The sequence below is a fragment of the Anolis sagrei genome, chromosome 2 (assembly GCF_037176765.1).
Source record: "Anolis sagrei isolate rAnoSag1 chromosome 2, rAnoSag1.mat, whole genome shotgun sequence".
NCBI classification, from domain to species: domain Eukaryota; kingdom Metazoa; phylum Chordata; class Lepidosauria; order Squamata; family Dactyloidae; genus Anolis; species Anolis sagrei.
The window spans coordinates 26,208,868-26,233,703 of record NC_090022.1 but is presented as its reverse complement, the minus strand read 5'-3'; the positions used below and the strand labels follow the sequence as shown (position 1 = coordinate 26,233,703).

At 43.5% G+C, this 24,836-nt stretch overlaps 1 protein-coding gene across 1 annotated transcript in view; it reads right to left on the bottom strand.

Moving 5' to 3' along the window:
• Positions 1-21,615, bottom strand: part of PLXNB1 (plexin B1) — a 248,373-nt gene extending 226,758 nt beyond the window's left edge. The window contains exon 1 of the mRNA XM_060766551.2: positions 21,578-21,615. The gene's annotated coding sequence lies outside the window, so the exon portion shown is untranslated. The remainder of the gene's footprint in view (positions 1-21,577) is intronic.
• Positions 21,616-24,836: the final 3,221 nt, after the last annotated feature.

Genomic DNA, 24,836 nt, shown 5'->3' with positions numbered 1-24,836 from the left:
TGGGGCATAGACATCCTGTGATAATGTGGCATGTCTGATTAAGGGCCACATCCACTGTTTTAATATGGTGAAGTGTGTTCCACACTGGGCATGTGTATTCGGCAGCAGAGTAGTAAACCGCAAGGGCAGATGTCTTCAGTGTCTCTGATTGTGATCCCCAGGTTGTGCCAGTCAGCTTTTGTATATTATTTCTAGTGCCCCCTTTTGGCTTGATATCAAGCAGTGCTTCTTATAAGTCAGAGCATGGTCCAGAGTGACCCCCAGGTATTTTGGTGTGCTGAAATGCTCCAGTGGGAATTCTTCCCAGGCAATCCTCAGATTTACTGTATAATGAAATGATGCATGTCTAAAAAATGTCTCACCAACGTGAAATATTTGGAAAGCTCTATTTTAATGGAAATAGTTTTATGGCGATACTATATTGTTTAAGATATGCTGTATTTCAAATGCACTATTTTAGATATGTTTTAGTAACTTTTGTAACAACGACCTTCTTGGGAACTCTTGGGAGCTATAACTGTAACTAACTAAATTTAAAAAATAATCACATTCCAAACTTTACCCAGAATCCAAGAAAACTCTCTAAGCAGTAATAATCTCACGTAATAAAGGCACATGCGGAGGAGGCACCAAGGAGTTCTCTTGCCATGAAGAGCATGTCTTCACATTGGCAAATCACACCTTCATAATAGCAGGGTGTACGCATTTAGGATGAAAGCAACAAGATCACAGCCCAAGGGAGGAACTGTGCAAAGACATTATCAACAGAGAATGTTTGAAAAGTACAAAATAGGCCAATTTTCTCTCCTTCCTTCCACACTCTCAGAGCAGTGCCTTTTAGCACCTACCATATGGCAGGCCAACTGGGAAACAGAAGAGGAAAGTGTAAAAGGTTTAACCCATCAATGGAATTAAATCGTCATTCCATTGCATCTGATATGCCCTGACATTTTAATTATTAACTTTTCAATTTTGCATTCAGAGAAACATCACTTGAGGAGAAGACCACACACTTGTTCCTGGAAATGGTAGAAGAGGTGGACTGCTGAACCACTCCAGGAGGCAAGTGGAGGCTCAAAAACTAAATACTGCACTCCTATGTAGTAGACGTAGTAGTTTATTCAATGCTTAGACCATAGGTCTTTCACATATAGGACAAACAAATAAATACATAAAAACCAGATTATTAAATACAATATGAAATACACCATTACAATACTATATATATAATTAAAATGCTACATAAATCAATGGCACTCCTATAAGGAGTGGCTTAGGGAATGGCATTTTTAGCTTAAAGAAATGTAAGAGGTGACTTTTGGAAAATGGAAATCTCCAAAACCTTTTGGAAGTTTTATGATCTTTGGAAAGACATGACCTTGTTAGCAGTCATAACTTTGGGGGGGGGGGGGGGGGTGGAATTATACAAAGCCTTTTGATAGAAGCATGTCCTGTTAAGAGTCATAACCTTTTGGAAAAATGACATTCACAATTATTCATGCAAGGGAACTAGGTTTCTCAGCTGTTAAACTGATGTACCTATGTATGTCTTTGAACTGTTAGGGACAAAGACATGCCAATGCACAAAAGACACACACTATATATATCCAGCAGAGTTTCATAAATGTTCCTTCTAGTTGTCCAAAACATCTGCCCTCCCTTAAAATATATTTGCCTTTAAATCATGCTCTCAAGAGACTAAAATAATCAGACTTCTTAAAAGTAACATAGTTGGTTTACTCACAAACTCCATTATTCAGTATATTGGTACATTGCATATGAATCCAGTCACAGATAGGATTTGAAATAGTTTCTCTGTGTGGGTAACAAAGGGCATCTTTCTCATAATCAATAGTCCCTAAGCATCAATCTGTTCTGAGAGTCTAATAGAGTCTCAGGGTGGATCTAGAGTCTCAGGGTGGATCTGCTTTTGGATTTATTTCAAAAGCATCTGCGTTAAGAAACACGGATGTTTTGGGAGGGCTCTCCACACCCACCCCAGAAAGCGCATGCTTTCTGGTGTGAGTTGTCCACACGTTATCTCGGGACTAGCCCAAGAGAATGTGGGGAGGCCCTCCCCCAACCCCCTTAGAAAACTAAGAAATGCTTACACAATCTCCATTAGAATCCCGGCAAGCTCTCCTGGTGTGTAAAAATGACAAGCCAGGAGAGCGGGGGGGGGGGGGAGCAATTTTCCTTCCTCCCCCCCCCCCCCCCACTCTCCCAGAGCATCATTTCTACATGCCGGGAGAGCTCGCCAGGATTCTAATGGAGACCACATAAGCATTTCTTAATTTCTAAGGGATCTAGGGGCTTGTGGGGAGGGGGTGGGTATTACCACAGTTTACCGGGCTCATTTAGAAGGCGTGGAATAAATACACTAACAAATTAATTCACTACAAACCAGGGTTTTCCAGGGTTTTCCTGGTTTGTAGCAAATAAATGCGGGACTGCCTAGAACGTTATCTGGACAGCCCCCTTTTTATTGCGGAAGTTTCTGCAATAAGGGGGCTGTCTGGATGGGCCCTCAGTCTAGTCCAATGATGGGCAACCTTTTGAGCTTGGTGTGTCAATACTTGCCAAAAAAACGAGCATAACTCGAGTGGGGTGTCACTTTGTGAAAAAACCCATAATTTCATGATATTTATAGTTTAATAACAAAAATATATTATTGTAATATATAACTGTATTTAATAAACCAAAAACTAATTATTTAACTTACCTGCTTTTTCTATAATGCCATATATCTCAGCATTATAGAAAAATGCTGGTGTAGGAGCCGAGGATGAAATGTCCTTCTTGGGATGCGGCCCCATCTTCTCTGCATGCGGCAGCATGCGGCTGTGTGTCATCGAAAATGGCTACGCGTGTCAGTGCTGACACACGTGTCATAGGTTCGCCATCATGGGTCTAGTCTGAAAGTCCAATAGAGTCTCTAAACATACTTACTCCTACTGAAGTCCAAAACAAACATCTTACTGAAGTCTAAAGCACTGAAGTCTAAACTGTACAGTTTCCAAAATGGAGTCTGAGCCCTGAACAGGACCAGATCACATGGTCTGCAGCCCCTCCCACAACAAAGAGGTTAAGGTAAAATTGCATACCAATACACATATATACAATACAAAAAGCAATTATATACATAACAAATAACTAGTGGAGACTTTAGAAGATTGCTATTTCTAACAGTGACATAACTAATTTAAATATTTGAATAAGTGTGATATCAACCTATTTTCTTTTGCTCCAGAGACCAGGCTATTGAGTAATGGGTTGAATGGTGATATTTCTGTTCTGAGGTTTTAAAACAGAGGATGGGTGGCTTTGTTGGGAGTTTTTTGATTGAGAGAATAAAGTTAGACTAGATGGCCCTTGAGGTCTCTTCCAACTCTGTGAGTCTATGATTGTATAGAAACATTCACTTTACAAGGCAGTACTCTCAAACTGAGATTCCTCCCTTTCGTTTTGAGGATCAGAGAAAGAGACCCTAAATCACACTATTATAATAGCCTTATTATCTCTTTTTAAACGATAACTACTTTATGGTGGTCAATGCTTTTACATGTTTAGACCTCCTGGCAAAAGAAAACAAAACTCTTTCAGTATTAATGCCTATTAAAATCAAATCTATTTAGGCAAGAGATGTTGGCGCCAGAATCTAAACAGTTTGCCCTGCACACGACATGCTTGATTGTTTCAGTGATATGGAGGAGCTGCATCTCCAGAACAGAGCTGGCTTCTCCTGGGACAGAAAACAGGCTGCGTCTGATGGCTAAGAATAGATGCTGGCAAGTTTTTATTACGCTTATCTTCATTTTCCTTCAACAATGTTGTCCAAAAGCAACCCTGCAAATGAACTGGCCCTGCCTGCCACATGATTTTTGTATTGTTCATTGATTTAAGAAGTGAGGCCAAAGTTAAGACAAACCTAATATTTTCTTTCTTTCTTTTATTTTCTTTCTAAAAACTAGTATTCACATAATGCACACAGAGCAGAATGTAATATAAATGCTTTTCAATATGGCCATTAAAATAGCCCATACCAATTTGTGATAGCTCTACTTCTATTTTGCAAGAATTTAATGGAACATAGACTGTTTTAAGATGGAATAGCACTTATCTCCTCCTTGGAGCATAATGAACTACATCAATAAATTACCATGCTATCTTTATGGACAACCCCATTTCAGAGCCAGTGTCATAGTGGTTTGAGTGCTAGACTAAGGCCCCATCTACACTGCCATATAATCCAGTTTCTAAATACAGATTAACTGCATTGAACCGGATTATAGGGCAGGGCAGACACATACAATCCAGTTTTAAGCAGTTCATCTACTTACATACTTTACTTACTTAGGCGATCCCTCGTTGTCCAAGTAAGATTGTCCCCCAATGTCGGTGTACTGGCGGTGAGTCCGTAGGTGACTGTGGAGCCCTATTCTTGACCTGCATGTTTTCCCGCAGTGAGGACATCAGTTTTCAGATGGAAGGCAGTCCCGATCAGGGTTGGCTTGATGCGCCTTCCTCTTGGCATATTTCTCTCTTTTCCCCCCATTCGTGCCTCTTCAAATTCTACAGCACTGCTGGTCACAGCTGACCCCCAGCTGGAGCGCTCAAGGGCCAGGGCTTCCCAGTTCTCAGTGTCTATGCCACAGTTTTAAAGGTTGGCTTTAAGCCCATCTTTCAATCTCTTTTCCTGTCCTCCAACATTCCGTTTTCTGTTCTTGAGTTCGGAGTAGAGCAACTGCTTTGGGAGATGGTGGTCAGGCATTCAGACAACGTGGTTGGTCCAGCGGAGTTGATGGCGGAGGAGCATTGCTTCAATGCTGGTGGTCTTTGCTTCTTCCAGCATGCTGACATTTATCCACTTGTCTACCCAAGAGATTTGAAGGATTTTTCAGAAGCAGCACTGATGGAATAATTCCAGGAGTTGAGTGTGACGTCTGTAGACAGTCCATGTTTCGCAGGCATATAGCAGGGTTGGGAGGACAATAGATTTATAAACAAGCACCTTGGTATCCCTATGGCTGTCCCGGTTCTCAAACACTCTTCAATGTCAATGTTGACTTTTGTGGAGAAGTGGCTGCCAAGGTAGCGGAAATGATCAACATTTTCTAATGTTACACCATTAAGCTGTATTTCTGGCATTGGAGAGGGATTGGCTGGTGACTGCTGGAAGAGCACTTTGGTTTTCTCAATGTTCAATGACAGGCTGAGCTTCTCGTATGCTTCTGCGAAGGCGTTTAGAGTGGCTGTAGGTCTTCTTCTGAATGTGCACAGACGACGTTCTCATCAGCATACTCTAGTTCTATAACAGATGTTTTTGTAACCTTGCTTTTGGTTTTCAGTCTGCTGAGGTTAAATAGCTTGCCATGTCCGATAGATGATTTCACTCCGGTGGGAAGCTTCCCATCAACAAGATCTGCATTCATCTGCATTCTGAGTCTGGATTATTTGGCAGTAAGGATCCAGGCTAAGACTCTGAAAGATGATGGTTCAAATTCTCACTTGATCATTGAAACCCACAGGGTGACCACGGTCAAATCACACATGCTCAGCCACAGACGATGATAACAGCAAACCCCTCTGAATAATTTATTTATTTATTTATTTCACAGTTTTGTATACTGAGCTTCTCAACCTCGTTGAGGGACTCAGCCCGGTTTACAGCCATAAAAACATATACATTCATTAAAATATCATATATCACAAATTACAAAACAACTTTAAAAACACTAAATATAAAACTACAGTGGTCAGTCGTCCTAATAAGATGGATCTACATCAACTTCCATCCAGGGTCCTATGGTGTTGTCTCATTCCTCGAAGGCCTGACTCCACAGCCACGTCTTCACCCGTTTCCTAAATGTTAGGATGGATGGGGCGGTTCTGGCCTCCAGAGGGAGAGAGTTCCAGAATCGTGGGGCCAGCACCGAGAAGGCCCTGTCCCTCGTCCCCACCAGCCGCGCTTGCGAGGCTGGTGGGACCGAGAGCAGGGCCTCTCCAGATGATCTTAGTAATCTTGATGGTTCGTAGGGGAGAATACATTCGGAGAGGTAAACAGGGCCGGAGTCGTTTAGGGCTTTATAGATCAACAACAGCACTTTGAATTGTGCTCGGAAGCTAATAAATTTTGACAAGAAAACCCTATAAGAGGTCCATCTTAGGGGCATCATATTGTTGTATCATATTATTATAATTTCCCTTGCACTTTGCTACTCAGCTGCTGAGTATGCATGCCCAGTGTGGAACACATCTCACCACACTAAAACAGTGGATGTGGCTCTTAATGAGACATGATGCATTATCACAGGATGTCCACGTCCTACACCACTGGAAAAATTACACTGTTTAGCCAGTATTGCACCACCAGACAGCCTCTGGGATGTAGCAGCCAATAATGAAAGGACCAAGGCAGTGACATCTCTGGCCCATCCCTTGTTCGGATATCAGCCAGCACACCAATGCCTTAAATCAAGAAATAGTTTTCTAAGATCTACAGAGATACGCGCAGGAACACCTCAGCAAGCGAGAGTCCAAAAGTGGCAGGCTAAAACTCGGAACCTCAATCAGTGGCTGATACCGAATGAGAGACTCTCCCCTGGGCACACAGAAGACTGGGCGACTTAGAAGGTACTGAACAGACTGCACTCTGGCACCACAAGATGCAGAGCCAACCATAAGAAATGGGGCCACATGTGAGTGTGGAGAAGAGTAAACCACTGACCACCTATTACAATGCAACCTGAGCCCTGCCACATGCACAATGGAGGACCTTCTTATAGCAACACCAAAGGCATTCCAAGTGGCCAGCTACTGGTCAAAGGACATTTAGTACAATGCTAAGTTTTTAAAACGTTATGTTTTTAAAATACACTAGTTGTCCCCTGCCATGCATTGCTGTGGCCCAGTCTGTTGATATGGAAAATAAAGTAATGAGAAAGTGTTGGTTTCTAATATATGTAATTTCTTGATGCTTGTGGGTAAACAATATTTCTTGCTGTTTCTTTGTCAGTTGTTGATAGAGTGTCTGATTTGCCTACTCTGGAACAGGCAACATATCATTGTCCTTCTTTAGGGGTCCCTTTCAAATCTATGATACTATATTTGTGTGTGTGTGAATCATATCTATCTATATCTATGGCTGGATGGCTCTTTGTCAGGAGGACTTTGATTACGTTTTCTTGCCCTGATGAATGGAGTTGGATTGGATGGCCTTAAGTATTTTCTGTTGGTCATGGGGGTTCTGTGTGGGAAGTTTGCCCCAATTCTGTCACTGATGGGGTTCAGAGTGCTCTTTGATTCTAGGTGAACTATAAATCCCAGTGACAACAACTCCCAACTGTCAAGGTCTATTTTCCCCAAACTCCATCTGTGCTCATATTTGGCTGTATTGAGTGCTTGTGCCAAGTTTGGTCCAGATCCATCATTGTTTGAGTCCACAGTGCTCTCTGGATGTAGGTGAACTACAACTCCCAAACTCAAGGTCAATGCCCACCAAACCCTTCCAGTGTTTTCTGTTGGTCAAGGGAGTTCTGTATGCCAATTTGATTCAATTCCATCGTTGATGGAGTTCAGAGTGCTCTTTGATTGTAGGTGAACTATAAATCCCAGCAAGTACAACTCCTAAATGACAAAATCATAATTTTTTGAATGATGGTCACTCCTTGTGTAGCGAGACGTTTGTTGCCAAATTTGGTGTGATTTCGTTCACTGGTTCTTTTGTTTTTAAGGTACTCATTATGCACATTTATATATATATAGATTACAACTGTCTCATCGTTTCGCTTCTGATACGATAAATAATTACCATTTCTATCCTGCCTTTCTTCCCATAGGGATTAATAGTTGGAAATTATCTGAAGGCATACAACAAATGCACACTCACATACATCACAGAAGTCTTTTATTCCCAGGAGTTTCCGTTGATTAAGATTTCTCAAACCATTACAGCAAACTGGTTTTGTCATTAGACTATAAACCCATGACAGAGACTGATCCATCCAGCTAATAGTAAGTTGCTTTTGTGAGCATTTCAGGTTGAAGAGCAATGTATAATACTGGTACTCTAAACAAAAAAGCAAACCAAACACAGTAAGATTTTTTTCCTTTATTTTATACATTGCTACCTAATATTCAGCTTGAGATCCAATAAGACAACTGGGGACCTTAAAAATTACACAGTTATAGCCTGTGATTCCACTTTAACTGCTGTGTCTATATCCGGTGGAATCCTGGGGAGGAGGCTTGATAAGGCGTAAGAGCTCTCTAGATGGGAATTTTAAACACTCATCTCTAAACGGCACATCCCAGGATTCTGTATTAATATTTTAATTGCTGTGATTTCACAAATTAAAGACATCAATTATAGTAAATGGCTCAGTTCTAAAGAATTCTGGGATTAATTATTTTTTTAGTTTTTAGGGCTTTATCATGTCACTTCTTCATGCTGCATTATTTCCTTTGAAATCCAATGTAGCCAATCTCGTAAAGATAGAGATTGTTAATCCTCTCCATTACACCTTTGCCACATTGATGCATAAAGAGCATCATTTACACATTTTTTTTTCTGTCCACATTAATAGCATAACTGCCAACTTCCATATCCCACCACTCGCTTGGGCTTTTTTTCATGTTAGGAGCAACTTGAGAAACTGCAAGTCACTTCTGGTGTGGGAGAATTGGCCATCTACAAGGATGTTGCCCAGGGGACAACGTCAAACGTGAACTGTTTACAGACATCATACGCAACTCCTAGAATCATAGAATCCTAGAGTTGGAAGACACCTCATGGGCCATCCAGTCCAACCCCCTGCCAAGAAGCAGGAATATTGCATTAAAATCACCCCTGACAGATGGCCATCCAGCCTCTGTTTAAAAGTTTCCAAAGAAGGAGCCTCCACCACACTCTGGGGCAGAGAGTTCCACTGTTGAACGGCTCTCACAGTCAGGAAGTTCTTCCTAATGTTCAGATGGAATCTTCTTTCTTGTAGTTTGAAGCCATTGTTCCGTGTCCTAGTCCATCAACAATTCCCAGCGCTGCCTCCGAAAAATCCTGCAAATCTCTTGGGAAGACAGGTGGACAAATGTCAGCATGCTGGAAGAAGCAAAGACCATCAACATTGAAGCGATGCTGCTCTGCCTTCAACTCCACTGGACTGACCATGTTGTTGGAATGCCCGATCACCGTCTCCCAAAGTAATTACTCTACTCCAAACTCAAGAATGGGAAATGGAATATTGGTGGACAGGAAGTTATTTAAAGATGGGCTTAAAGCCAACCTCAAAAATTGTGCCATAGACACCGAGAACTGGGAAGCCCTGGTCCTTGAGCACTCTAACTGGAGGTCAGCTGTGACCAGCAGTGCTGCAGAATTCAAAGAGGCACGAATGGAGGGTGAAAGGGAGAAACGTGCCAAGAGGATGGCACATCAAGCCAACCCTGACCGGGACCGCCTTCCATCTGGAAACTGATGTCCTCACTGTGGGAGAACATGCGGATCAAGAATACTTCAGTAAACTACAAATTCCAAAATTTCGTAGATGGAACCATAACAGTAATGAGTGTAGCAGATTGCCATATATCATAATTATATGGCACAGTCATATAATTATATGGCACAGTCAGATTTTGTATCCATGGGTTGAACCATCCATGGGTTGAAAATATTATAATACACTTTATTTATATTATATTCTGCTCTATCTCTCCGAGGGGACTCAGAGTGGATTACAGTATACACATTCAATGCTTTTTATACCGTGAACAATGACACAATACACAAACAAGCGTCTGCAAGTGATGCTCAACTCTGGCCATGGGGAGGTGCTCTTGTTCCATTTTTCCATACAAAGGAGCCCATTCTCTGTAGACCAGGGGTTCCCAACTTTTTTTATGACCAGGGATTACTCTCCAACATTAGTACCAAAACATTTACAAATCATTTTTAGTCAACTTTAGATTTGGTTTGGTTATTTGGGGTGCTGATTCAGAAAATTGCATTGGATAGACCACATCAGCTCTAGTTTCTGATACAGAACATATGCCATCCAGTAGTTGCCAGCTGCTCGCCCACAGAAAACCATATTTAATAATCTAGAGCTGATGTGGTAGTAGTAATATTTCGTGGGTAGTCAGCCTCTCCCCTCCCTACATCCCCGCTGCCTCGGCACTATAAGAGGATTTTGCAAGACCAGTTGCTCTCATTGTCACATCGTAGTAATGGTGAGGCTGTGGACCATATTTTTGTTCTTGTGGAATGCTGTTGGTCTATAGACCACAGATTGGGAACCACTGTCATAAACTCACCTGGCTGGCTGGAAACTACCTTATCACCGAGGCAGTACCTATTGATCTACTCACATTACATGTTTTCGAACTGCTCGGTTGGCAGAAGCTAGGGCTAACAGTGGGAGCTCACCCCAACCCATGGTTTCGAACTGCCTACCTTCCAATCAACAGTTTTCTGCAGCTAGCAGTTTATATATACCCTCCCGTCAAAGAAATTAAAAAAACAATCCTTATTTTTGCCATTTTATATGTTGTATATAATAGGACTTGAACATCCGTGGCTTTTGATATTCAGGTGGGATCAGGGAACCAAACCTCAGTGAATACCAAGCGCTGACTGTACAACAAACACATTTCCAGATCTCTTTTACATGCCAGTCTACACCTCCCTCATCTTGTTCTCAAGCTTTCTCTGTGCTTATTAAATGAAAAAGTTTACATTTGATTCTTGCGTTTCCTCTACTTAATTTCAGCTCAGTATTCCAAGCTGTCAATATCCACCCTACATTTGGATCCAGTCTTTTTAGAGTGATTGCTCCCCTCCTGACATTCTGTCATCTGATAATTTGGTGAGCATTCCCTTTCCGTGCATTAAAATGTTGAATAGTGCGGGCTGTTGGGCATCCCTGTGGCACTTCTTTCCAGACCTCACTGCATGTCAAGGGTAAATCTGAGCAAGGATATTTTCAAAAATGCTTGCAGGCATTTCAGAGCTGATGACAGACAAAAGGCCAATGCCGACTCCCAGGAGCCATGCCCTGCTGCACTCCTTTAAACCAGACACAGGGAAGAAAGCTAAGAAATACCCACAACACCTCCATTTCCATCTGTGGACATTTTCTGCTGACTCCTGTAAGCATTATGCACAAAACAGGACTAGAAATTATCCATCGCCACAGACTGAGAAGAGCCCACTAGCTTCTTGGCAGAAAGAGGCAGCCATCACAATATTGTCACTTGCGTGTGGACACTTCTTCTATGGAACCATTTTAATCATTAGCAAGCATTAAATCTCTGTGGTCCCTTCTGCCCCTTGCATTTTCTGCCTCTCGCCCTCGGGCTCTTCCACCCCCTGAGGCTGTATTTAAGCAGCAGCTGTTACCATGAGACCTGAAGGAATACATTGAGGGCCAAGGCCCCCCTCCCCTTTTCCAGCCCCTTTGCCTCCCATCCACAATGGAAACAAAGCATGAGGTCTCTTTCTCCCTACTGCCTTTCCTCCTCTTGGCTGATACAGACATGTAAACTTGGCACCTCCAAAAAGGATAAAGATCAAAGGCAACTCCCTTGGCCTTGGCAGATATGGACCTAGAACTCAAGGTAAAAATTTAACATGAGATCTTCTGGCTGCAGAGAGAAATCTTAATTAAAGTCCTCAATGCAGGTTGCTGAGAAGCCAATAAAGCCAATTCCCACTCCTACCTCCAGCAGGTGACTGGTGTGAGTGGGATCAGATTCAAGGAACTGGGAGGTCACCGGATATGTGCCGTGACTTTTGGGTTTAATAATGAGCCAGCAAAAAATGCAGAGTTGCCGGATTTGAAACTGACAAAGGCTCCTGTACCTTTAAGGTAAAGGTTTCCCCTGACATTAAATCCAGTCATGTCCAACTCTAGGGGTTGGTGCTCATCTCCATGTCTAAGCCATTGTTCGTTAGACACTTTTAAGGTCATGTAGGTGGCATGATTACATGGAGCATCGTTACCTTCCTGCCAGAGCTGTACCTATTGATCTACTCACATTTGCATGTTTTCAAACTGCTAGGTTGGCAGAAGCTGGGGCTAACAGCAGGAGCTCACTCTGCTCCCTGGATTTGAACCGGTGATCTTTCGGTCAGCAAGCTCAGCAGCTCAGCAGTTTAACCCACTGTGCCACAGGCGACCTTTCAGTCAGCAAGTTTAGCAGCTCAGCCATTTAACTCACTGTTCTTCCAGGGGCTCCTGCTTGCTCCCTCCTTCCTATTACTTCCCCTCACATTTTGATACATGTCCCTCATCATGTCTCCTCTCAGCCTTCTTTTCTGCAAGCTAAACATGCCCAGCTCTTTAAGCCGCTCCTCATAGGGCTTGTTCTCCAGACCTTTGATCATTTTAGTTACCCTCCTCTGGACACATTCCAGCTTGTCAACATCTCCCTTCAATTGTGGTGCCCAGAACTGGACACAGTATTCCAGGTGTGGTCTAACCAAGGCAGAATAGAGGGGGAGCATGAATTCCCTGGATCTAGACACTATGCTCCTATTGATGCAGGCCAAAATCCCATTGGCTTTTTTGCTGCCTCATCACATTGTTGGCTCATGTTTAACTTGTTGTCCACAAGGACTCCAAGATCTTTTTCACACGTACTGCTCTCGAGCCACACGTCCCCCATTCTGTATCTTTGCATTTCATTTTTTCTGCCTAAGTGGAGGAAAACGTTTCTTCAGAGGAAAAAGTTTCTTCAGAGGAAAAAGCTGGCAGAACCTCTTCTGAGCACTCCTTGTCTGAGAAAACTCTATGAAGTTGCCTTAGACCCATGACTTGACGTCACCGAAACAGAGGCCTATGGTCCTAGCCTTGCTCTGACACTTCCCAGAATTTCCATTGCAAAAACCTAGCGCCTGTGTGGAATGCCTCTTGCTATTTCTCAGTAGTGGTACTTTCTTTCATAAATAAATAAATATGTGTCTTCAAATCTTTTCCGATTTATGGCAACCCCAAGGCAAACCTATCACAATGATTTCTTGGCAAGATTTGTTTAGGGGAGCTTTGTTTTTGCTTTCTTCTGGGGCTGAAGAAAGTGTGATTTGTGCAAGGTTGCTCCAGATGCATCTGCAGTATAGAATTAATGCAGCTTGACACCACCTATTTGAAGTTTGCTGAAAACCCAACACTTTAGAAGCCTAAAGAACTTGCAAAGCTACAGCTCCCACGGTTCCGTTGTAATGAGCCATTGCTGTTAATGTGGAATTTTTGTGGCCTGAGCAGAGATTTAAATCATGGTCTCTAATGCTGGGTTGTGGCACAGCCCGGGTTATGGCACAGCTGGTTGGGAGTCCGCTGCATTAAAATCACGACTGACAGAAAGGTCATGAGTTCGAAGCCAGCCTGGGTCAGAGTAAGCTCCCGACCATTTGTCTAGCTTGCTGTTGACCTTTGCAGCCCAAAAGACAGTTGCATCTATCAAGCAGGAAATTTAGGTAACACTTATGCGGGGAGGCTAATGTAACTAATTTATGACACCATAAAACTCTCCAGCAGTGTGCAAAAGAATGAGGAAGTACTCCATTGGTGTCACAAGTGGATGATGAAGTGACAGCTCCCCTGGTGGCCGAAATTCAAAGCATAACCTGAAAAAGCTGAAAAGTTAAATAGCCTCTGTGTGTCTGTCTATATATGTTGTGTGTCTATGACATTAAATGTTTGCCATGTATATGTGCATTGTGATCCGCCCTGAGAAGGGCAGAATATAAATATTGTAAATAAATAAATAAAATAATGCTCACACTACTACACTACATTGGTTCTAATATTATGAAACTCAAAATGTTTGCCTGCTCTTGGTGTCATTTCATATCTTTTTAATTTTTTTGAGCCTGACTTTTGACATTATGTGAGAGATGTGTTATTTCCAACAGTCATTACTCCATCAAAGCCATTGCACTGAGTTTGCCTGAAACACCCAGCCTTGATTCCAAGGCCGCAAGGATTGGAAAATTCATCACCCTCTTGGCAGTCAGTTTCAGTTCATCCCCAATGATAAACAATGGGCCCTTATTTCTGTCCTAAAACAAGGTTTGGAATAACGTTTCAATAGGAGACTGTATATTTTCCAGGACCATCTTGTTTCAACAAGACATGTTGCCATTTTCAAAGTGTTTAAGACGCACAAATATCCCTGTGTGCCATGCTACGTTTTAGTCTTCTGTTCCACAAGCAATAAAGATCATGAAATTTGCTCATCTATCAATCACACACTTTTCTATAATTTGACATACAACCCAAGGCTGTTAATGACTAAGGCCCCATCTACATTGCTATATAATGCACATTTTATGAAGTAAAGTTACTTGAGAATATTCAGTTTCATTTTTTTCCAGATCAAGACTGTGGTGACATAATATTTTACTGAGAGGAGAAATTCAGGGTAAGAAAATGTGACTACCAGATAACTACTGGTCAAAAGAGTAGAAGTCCCCAAGAACCTATCTTACAAACAAGATAGGTTCTGGGTTGATGTGAATTTTCTGGGCTGTATGGCCATGTTCTAGAAGCATTCTCTCCTGACATTTCACCCACATCTATGGAAATCATCCTCAGAGGTTGTGAGGTCAGTTGGAAATTAGGCAACCCTGAAATGTCTAGGATGAGAAAAAGACCTCTTGTCTGCTCGAGGCAGGTGTGAATGTTGCAACTGGCCACCTTGATTAGCACTGAATAGCCTTGCAGCTTCAAAGCCTGGCTGATTGCTACCTGGGAGAATCCTTTGTTGGGGAGGTGTTAGCTGGCCCTGATTGTTTCCTGTCTGGAATTCCCCTGTTCTTGAGTGCTGTTCTTTATTTACTGTCCTGATTTTAGAGAGTTTTTTTTTAATACTGGCAGACAGATTTTGTTCATTTTCATGGTTTCCTCCTTTCTGTTGAAATTGCTCACATACTTGTGGAGTTCAATGGCTTCTCTGTGTGGTCTGATAGGAAGGTTGTTAGAATGGTCCAGCATTTCTGTGTTCTCAAATAATATGCTGTGTCCAGGTTGGTTCATCATGTGCTCTGCTAGGTTCTGTAAGTTTGTTCTTAACTTGAATTTGTATGTAAGTTGGAACAGGTACATTTTAAAGTGTACCTCTGGCCAAAAATATCGTTTTTTAAAGCTTTGGATAGCATAGGGAAGGGTTAAAACCCCTTGCGGTATTTTGTTTTATTTCTTTATTTATTTTTGCTGTCTATGCCCCTGTTCAGAAGCTTTCCCCTCACCTTCTGCCCCTGTGATAATTGGGTTTTGGAAAAATTGGCTTGTTGTGGAAACAAGGTGATAAAGCTTCAGTGGAGACACATTTTCCTCATGATAACTCTTACAGGGGTGAATCTCCCTCCCGAGGAGTAGTTTCTTCTCACTTCCTGTTATCTCAGACTTGTTCTTAACTAGGAGTCATTTGTAAGTCGGATGTTTGTAACTCATGGTCTGCTTGTATTGGGATTGCCAGTGGATCAAGTCCCACCGTTCCATACATGCTTTCTTTGCGACACTTCAAGACTGCCTGCCCCATGACAGGAGTTTAAAAAGGTACAGGTAAGGGTTAAGTCTAGGTCCAACTCTGGGGGGTGGTGCTCATCTCCATTTCTAAGCCAAAGAGCCAGCATTGTCCGTAGACACCTCCAAGGTCATGTGGCCAGCATGACTGCATGGAGTGCTGTTAACTTTATTTATTTATTTATGTCACTTTTATCCCACCCATATCAGCCCAAAGGCAACTCAGCACAATTAGATGCCATATTATAAAAATATATACATCAGTTAAAAGCAACAACAACAAAAATCACATCGTAATACATTTAAAAACCATTGTTGTTGTTCATTCGTTCAGTCGTCTCCGACTCTTCGTGACCTCATGGACCAGTCCACGCCAGAGCTCCCTGTCGGCCGTCACCACCCCCAGCTCCTTCAAGGTCAGTCCAGTCATTTCAAGGATGCCATCCATCCATCTTGCCCTTGGTCGGCCCCTCTTCCTTTTTCCTTCCATTTTCCCCAGCATCATTGTCTTCTCTAGGCTTTGCTGTCTCCTCATGATGTGGCCAAAGTACTTCAACTTTGTCTCTAGTATCCTTCCCTCCAGTGAGCAGTCGGGCTTTATTTCCTGGAGGATGGACTGGTTGGATCTTCTCGCAGTCCAAGGCACTCTCAGCACTTTCCTCCAACACCACAGCTCAAAAGCATCGATCTTCCTTCGCTCAGCCTTCCCTAAGGTCCAGCTCTCACATCCGTAGGTGACTACAGGGAATACCATGGCTTTGACTAGACGGATCTTTGTTGCCAGTCTGATGTCTCTACTCTTTACTATTTTATCGAGACTGGACATTGCTTTAAAAACCATAAAAGCAATAAATAATATAGCCGTTCCTAGTTCATATTCCAAATTGAGTTTATCTGGTCATGCTGAAGTTCCAAACACTTGCTCAAAGAGCCAGGTTTTCACTCTTTTTTGAAAGGTCAGGAGGGAGGAGGCCGATCTAATATCCCTAGGCAGGGAGTTCCACAGCTGAGAGGCCACCACAGAGAAGGCCCAGTCTCTCGTCCCCGCCAGATGTGCCTGTGAAGCAGAAGAGATCAAGAGCAGGGCCTCCTCAGACAATCTCACCTTCCTGGAAAGTTCATAGGGAGAGATACATTCAGATAGAAGCTGGGCCGGAAACATTTATATCACTATAGAAGCGGTACCTATTGATCTACTCAAATGTGCACGTTTTTGAACTGCTAGGTTGGCAGAAGCTGGGGCTAACAGTGACAGCTCACCCTGCTCCCCAGATTCGAACCGCCAACCTTTTGGTTAGCAAGGTCAACAGTTAAGCAGTTTTACCCAGTGCGCCACCAGGGGGGCAGGAGTTTAGCTTTACCGAATTCAGAAGTTCATCACCTTGCACACATCATTCATGGTTTTCTAGAGTCTTTTTCAAAATTCAGAGTTTTCCCAGGAGACACAACCATATGCGGGGAAAAAAGAATTCCATGAAGGCAGGAAATATAACAGTTTCACGGCATACGACCCATCTCTGCTGAAAACGTGGGAGGAAAATGAATTATTCAAACAAGACCCAGGCAGAATATGTTGATTAATTCTGAAGAAGACCCTCAGCTGCTTCCAGATAGCACATTTATTGCATTAGATTTCAGGAGATCCAACCACTGCATACCTAGTAACAATCACTAGTGGGGTAGAGGGTGTGCAAAACTCACTGTGTGACACCATCAAAGGGGTGGCAGCAAAACAGAATAGCTTTATTGTCATTGCACTATTGCGACATCAATACAAACTAATGTAATTCAACATAACCACAGCTCTAGGATAAAAGCTATCTCTCAGTCTGTTTGTTCTTATCTTTGTCACCCTGTACTGTCTGCCAGATGACAATGATTTTTAGAAAAGAATATGTCAGGTGAGATGGATCCCCAAAAATTACTGTCTATAGCAGTGGTTCTCAACCTACCTAAAGCCATGACCCCTTAAAATAGTTCCTCATGTTATGGTGACCCCCAACCATAACATTATTTTCGTTGCTACTTCATAACTGTAATTTTGCTACTGTTATGAATCATAACGTAAGTATCTGATATGCAGGATGTATTGTCATTCACTGGACCAAATTTGGCACAAATACCCAATACGCCAACATCTGAATACTGGTGGGGTTTGGGGGGATTGATTTTGTCATTTGGGAGTTGTACTTGCTGGGATTTATAGTTAACTTACAATCAAAGAGCATTCTGAACTCCACAAATGATGGAATTGAACCAAACTTGGCACACAGAACTCCCATGACCAACAGAAAATACTGGAAGGGTTTGGTGGGCATTAATCTTGAGTTTTGGAGTCGTAGTTCACCTACATCCAGAGAGCATTGTGGACTCAAACAATGATGGATCTGGACCAAACTTGGCACCAATATGCCATATGCCCAAGTGTGAACACTGGTGGAGTTTGGGGAAAAATAGGCCTTGACATTTGGGAGTTGTAGTTGCTGGGATTTATAGTTCACCTACAATCAAAGAACATTCTGAACCCCACTGACGATACAATTGGGCCAAACTTCCCACACAGAACTCCCATGACCAACAGAAAATACTGTGTTTTCTGATGGAGACCCCTCTGACACCCCCCCTTGTGACCCCCCCAGGGGTCCCAACCCCCAAGTTGAGAAACATTGGTCTATAGAATTTGCATGCCATGTTTCAGCGAATTTTTAAATGAAAATATCCCTATTGTTAGATATAATCTATACCTACAAACTAAATCTCTATGCAAATTTACTTTTTCAACCTTCTAATGCACAGGTTGAAGTACTTTGGCCACATCATGAGGAGACAGGAAAGCCTAGAGAAGACAATGATGCTGGGGAAAGTGGAAGGCAAAAGGAAGAGGGGCCGACCAAGGGCAAGATGGATGGATGGCATCCTTGAAGTGACTGGACTGACCTTGAGGGAGCTGGGGGTGGTAACGGCCGACAGGGAGCTCTGGCGTGGGCTGGTCCATGAGGTCACGAAGAGTCGGAGATGACTGAACGAATGAACAACAACAATGCACAGGCCCATTTATAGACATGCTTCAAATTACATTGTTTCATCTGCAGGCGCTATAAGCTTGAACTGTTGTTTTTGTTGCTGATTGTTTTTAGAGAAGCTAATTTTCTCCATTTTTCTGGTATTTCATCTGTAGTATTGTGATGTGGTCTGCTGTGGGAGGAAGTCCATGGATATGACAAAGTGTGTTCCCACACTGGTTGAGACCAACCCTGGTGACACCATTGTGCATCCTTTTGAACATTTCACACAAGACGTCAGGACATGTGTAGCCAACAATTTTATTTATTTATTTATTTATTTATTTATTTCATTTACTTATACCCCGCCCTTCTCACCCCGAGGGGGACTCAGGGCGGCTTACAATGGGGGCACAATTAGATGCCCAAGGCAATTCACAAACAATACAAATACAAACAATTCAACAATTAATTAAAAACATCAGTACATAATAAAAACAATAAAACAGTCTCATGCTCAGGGTTCAGAGTCCATATATCCATTCCATTCCATTTGTCCTTGTCTAACATCAGATCCTTCAGTTAGCTGTCAGAATGACCAAAGGCTTGATCCCAGATCCAGGTCTTCAGTTTTTTCCTAAACGCCAAAAGGGAAGATGACGATCTAATCTCCCCGGGGAGTGAGTTCCACAGGTGGGGGGCCACCACTGAGAAGGCCCTACTCCTCGTCCCCGCCAGCCTCACTTGTGACAGTGGCGGGGTCGAGAGCAGGGCCTCCCCAGAAGATCTTAAGCTTCGAGGTGGGACGTAGAGGGAGATCCGTTCGGACAAATACACTGGGCCGGAACCGTATAGGGTTTTGTAGGTCAAAACCAGCACTTTGAATTGTACTTGGAATTGGATCGGCAGCCAGTGGAGCTGACGCAACAGGGGGTTGTATGCTCCCTGTACGCCGCTCCAGTGAGCAATCTGGCTGCTTCTCGCTGGACTAATTGTAGTTTCCGAGCAGTCTTCAAAGGCAACCCCACGTAGAGTGCGTTGCAGTAATCCAGCCGGGATGTGACAAGAGCGTGGACCACCGTGGCCAGATCTGGCTTCTCAAGGTACGGGCGCAGCTGGCGCACAAGTTTTAATTGTGCGAAAGCTCTCCCGGCCACCGCTGAGACCTGGGGTTCCAGGCTCAGCGATGAGTCCAGGATCACTCCCAAGCTGCGAACCTGCGTCTTCAGGGGGAGTGTAACCCCATCTAACACAGGCTGTAACCCTATACCCTGTTCGGCCTTACGACTGACCAGTAGGACCTCTGTCTTGTCTGGATTCAATTTCAATTTGTTAGCTCTCAGTCCGATACAGCGGCTAAACACCGGTTCAAGGTCTGGACAGCCTCCTTGGTGACAGGTGGGAAGGAGTGACAGATTTGGACATCATCTGCGTAGAGATAACATCTCATTCCGAAACTCCGAATGATCTCTCCCAACGGCTTCATATAGATGTTAAATAACATCGGGGACAAAATTGAACCCTGTGGGACTCCACACAACAACGGTTGTGGGGCCGAACAGGTGTCACCCAATAACACCTTCTGGGTCCGTCCCTCAAGGAAGGATCGGAGCCACTGTAAAGCGGTGCCCCCGAGCCCCATATCCATGAGGCGACCCAGAAGGATACCGTGATCGACGGTATCGAAAGCCGCTGAGAGGTCCAGCAGAACTAACAGGGACACACTCCCCCTGTCCAGTTCCCTGCGAAGATCATCTACCAAGGCGACCAACATCACAGTGTGATCAAGATGGCAAACTTATTTAATGAGGAAGAACACTTGACGATTGGAGAGTACAGCAATTTGCTTTGGAATAAATAGGTAAAGGTTCCCCCTTGCTTTGGAATAAATAGATAAAGGTTTCCCCTTGACAGAGTAAGTCGTGTCCTACTCTGAGGGGTGGTGCTGGGTTTTGCGGGAAATTGGCCTGGATATTTTGGAGTTGTAGGTACTGGGATTTATAGTTAACCTACAATCAATTAGCATTCTGCACTCCACCAAAGATGGAATTGGACCACACTTGGCACACAGAACCCCCATGGCTAGCAAAAAAACCAAAACAAAAAAAAAACCCACTGGAGGTCTTTGGGAAAAATACAACTTCATTTAGGGGACTTGTAGTTCACCTACATCCAGAGAGCATTGTGAACCCAAACATCAATGGATCTGAACCAAACACTGAGGGATCTGGACCAAACTTGGCACACATACCTGATATGCTGAAACTTGATTACTGCAGGGGTTTAGGGGGAACTGACCTTCCTTTCTGGGATTTGTAGTTCACCCACAACCAGAGAAACTGTGACCTCCACCGATGATAGACCTGTTCCAAACTTGGCACACAGATCCCCTATGATTAACTCAACCTACTGGAGGGGTTTAAGGGGGCTGACTCACGATAGTAGGAGTTGTAGTAGCCAGAGAGCACACCAAACCCCACTGATGATATATCTAGAGCAAACTTGACCAACATAACAAACTTTAAGTACTGATGGAGTTTCTTGGGGTTAACCTGGCATGACTTTATGCATTTTGTAGAATTTAAAAAATGACTTTTTCCAATAACCTGGGCAACGCTGGGTATCCAAGCTAGCAAAAAATAACAAAAGGCTAGCTGGAAAAGCCTTTTGTACAGAAGCACCCCAGTCAAATATGTTGAGTGGGTAAAACTAGGTCACAAAGGATTGCACTATAAACGCAAAGGTGTCCCATCTCCGTTTAGAACACCACACATGCAAGCGAAATAGCAAAGGCACTCACTCAAGCCCTTTTTTCCGGCTTTCCATTCCCTCACAAGGGAAAGAAAAGAGAGATCCAAATTACACAAACTGATCTCACAGCAGAGGACTTTCTTTGGCCTGCCACGGTCACACAAACATTTTCTCTGCTCCCAGACTTGGGCAGAGTTTTTTCTCCCACCCAAATCCCAAACTGGTAACTAGGAGACGGAGCCAAAAACACACTTCTTGCCTTGCTCTGATCCATTCATGACTTTTAAACACTAATCCCCTTTGTACCTCTCCTCCGGAGCCAATCCTTGCCTGCAGCCCATTCAGCCTGGTACAGAGTCCCCTTGCAAGCTTCATTTAAAGGACAGGGAGGGGAGGGGCGGAGGGGAGAGGAGAGGAGAGTGGGGGCCACATTAAAAAGAAAGGTTGGGAAAAAAGTAGCCTTTTCTTCCTGTCCCAATCTTGGTCTGGAGTGGAGAACTGTGTTTGTATGTTCCATGTCTTTGGAGCAGCGTAAAGACAGGGCTTTCACTGAGAGCAAGTGCCTGTCTGTCACAGCTCAGAGCATTCATTCCCAAACAGTGTGGTCCATTCATTGGCTGCCAGGCCTGGGCCCAGAATGCAGCTTCACCCCAGAGAAAACTGGGAGAGGCTGAGAAAAGGAGCAGAGGTGGGAAAGGAGAGCGGGCTCAGTGGCTAAGGGGATGGGTTCTCAATTCCTTATTTATGAGGATTTTCAAAATACAGTTTAAACCTGGCACGGGCAAACTTGGCCCCTCTAAATGTTTTGGACTTGGTCCCTCCAGATTTTTTGGACTCCAACTCCCACAATTCCTAACAGCCTCAGGCCCCTTCCTTTTCCCCCCTCAGCCACTTAAGCTTAAGGAAGGGGAGAAGTTTTTAAGTCTCCTGGAGCATCCCAGAGGTGAGCAAAAGTAAACATATGAAGTGACATCATCACCAAGCTGGTTGCCCATTTGGGTTGAAAATCAGAATAGTTTTTACAGCATGAACAGGAGAACAGCAACATGCAAATAACTCCAGATGAAACTGCGGACAAAGGTAAAGAATCATGGTTCTGTAAAAAGGTTAGCTTTTTTAGTCTGGATGAGGGCGAAGAAATTGAAATTGACATAGACACTTCTGGTCAGTCGCAAGGATGAACTGGGTATAGGGTTACAGTCTGTGCTGGTTGGGGTTACAGGTTCCCAGGTTTCAATGGTGACCAGGGGAGCTTTTGCACAATTAAAACTTGTGCGCCAGCCAGTTACGCCTGTAGCTTGTGAAGTCAGACTTGGACATGGTGGTCCATGCTCTTGTTACATGGAGAATAGACTACTGCAATGCGCTCTACATGGGGTTGCCTTTGAAGACTGTTTGGAAGCTTCAAGTGTCCCTGAGCGGCAGCCAGATTTCTCACCGGAGCGGTGTACAGGGAACATACAATTCCCCCTGTTGCGTCAGCTCAACTGGCTGTCAGTTTGCTACTGAGCACAAGTCAAAGTGCTGGCTTTAGCCTATAAAGCCCTAAACTGTTCCGGCTCTGCTTGTCTGAATCTATCTCCCTCTATGAACCATCATGGAGGTTAAGATCTTCTGTGGAGAGGCTCTGCTCTTGGTCCCACCTCCTTTGCAAGTGTGGTGGGGAGAGACAGGGTCTTCTCAGTGGTGGTTCCTCAGCTGTGAAACTCTCTCCCCACTGAGATAAGATCAGTGCGCTCCATCTTGGTTTTCAGAAAGACATGGTTGTGGGACCAAGCCTTTGGCCAGTAAAATAATGCAGTTTAAGACTAATTGGGGAACATGTGCAATTGACAACTTGGAATGGCTACGGTTTATGATTTTGATCATGTGATTTTAAAGTTTATACTAGGATGTTTTAATGCTATATCTAAATGTTGTGTATGTGTTATGTTTAATGGTCTTAATTTATTTTAACACATAGTTATATGTTATTCTGGGAATATGTTATTGTTGTCGCTTCTGGTGTGAGAGAATAGGCCATCTGCAAGGACATTGCCCAGGGGACGCCCAGATGTTTTTGATGTTTTACCATCCTTCCTATAAAGGGAACTGGAGCTGACAGAGGTAGCTCAAGCTGCTCTTCCCGGATTCGAATGGCTGATCTGTCGGTCAGCAGTCCTGCCGGCACAAGAGTATAACCCATGGGGGGCTGACATGAAAAAAAATTATTGTTGAGATATTTTTAATTTTTACATGTATGTCTGGCTTTGAATTTTGCCACTAGTATGTTGTAGTCCTCCCAGGGTTGAGAAGAGTGGTAAATAAATACATTAAACAAACAAACAAATAAATAAATAAATGAAGTGGGACACCCCCCCCCCCCCCCCCCCCGGTGGGTTAAACTTGTTGACCGAAGCAGTTTTTAATCCAGGGAGCGGCGTGAGTTTCCAGCTTCTTCCAACCTAGCAGTTTGAAAACATGCAGATGTGAGTAGATCAATAGGTAATGCACGAGCAGGAAGGTAACAGCACTCAATGCAGTCATGACCTTGGAGGAGTCTATGGACAATGCTGGCTCGTCGACTTCGAAATGGAAATGAGCACCAACTCCCAGAGTCAGACACGGCTGGACTTAATGTCAGGGGAAAACCTTTACCTTTTTAAAAATAAATAAATACATAAATTTATATTTATGGATTATGCATCTATGGATTCAACCACAAATGACTTGAAAATATCATAAGGGGAGGATTTGAAAAGGCCGAGCACTGAGCATTATGGGGATGCATGGGCATACCCTGCTGTAGCTGCCTGTCATTTCACAGATCCCCAGACTGTCTTCATCACTTTTTTGAAAAGGCAGCTAGAAAATACTACTCATTACGCCCAAACACTATGTTGTTGTGGTACTTTATAAATGTCCTTTTCTTACATATTCATTCACCTCTTTCTCTTCCAATCACAGTGGCCATGTTACTTATAACTGTATCGCCAACAAGCTCTGTGAAAACTGCAGACACATTGCAGGGCTGTGGGTGTCGGAGTGAGCTCTAATTTGAGAAATGTCCTGCCGCTGGTTTGGTGCCAGTGATTCCCCCTGCTGGTTCACAAGATGAATGTAAGCTGGCATCGGGGCTCTCTTGGCTAGCAGCGAAAGAGTGGTTTCTATCCGAAAAGGCAAGGAGGAGGTGGCTGAAAACTTTCCAGAGGTCAGGCAGCTTTCCAGCAACTACAAAAAGTCCCCCGTCCAGCTTGCTCTCCCAAATTGAACATGGAAATTAGTTTCCTCATTACGGGTACCTGGGAACCAGAGAGCGCTTGAATTGGTTCAATAGTCCTTTTTTTTTGTGCAAAGCTGCTGAGAAAAACAACAAGAGGCAAGACTATAGCTGTATTCCAAGAATCTCTAGGGATTCCTTTTTCATGCCCCAAGTTTTGCTGGAAGACCAGAAAGAGGGTTTCTATCCACAAAGTTGGCTTTTGGGGAGTGAAATGCAAAAGAAGGACATTCTTTGACCTTGGCTAATAGTGGCCTCAGTCACAAGGCCGTAATGACCTTACTAGCCCAAAGAAACAGCTCAGTA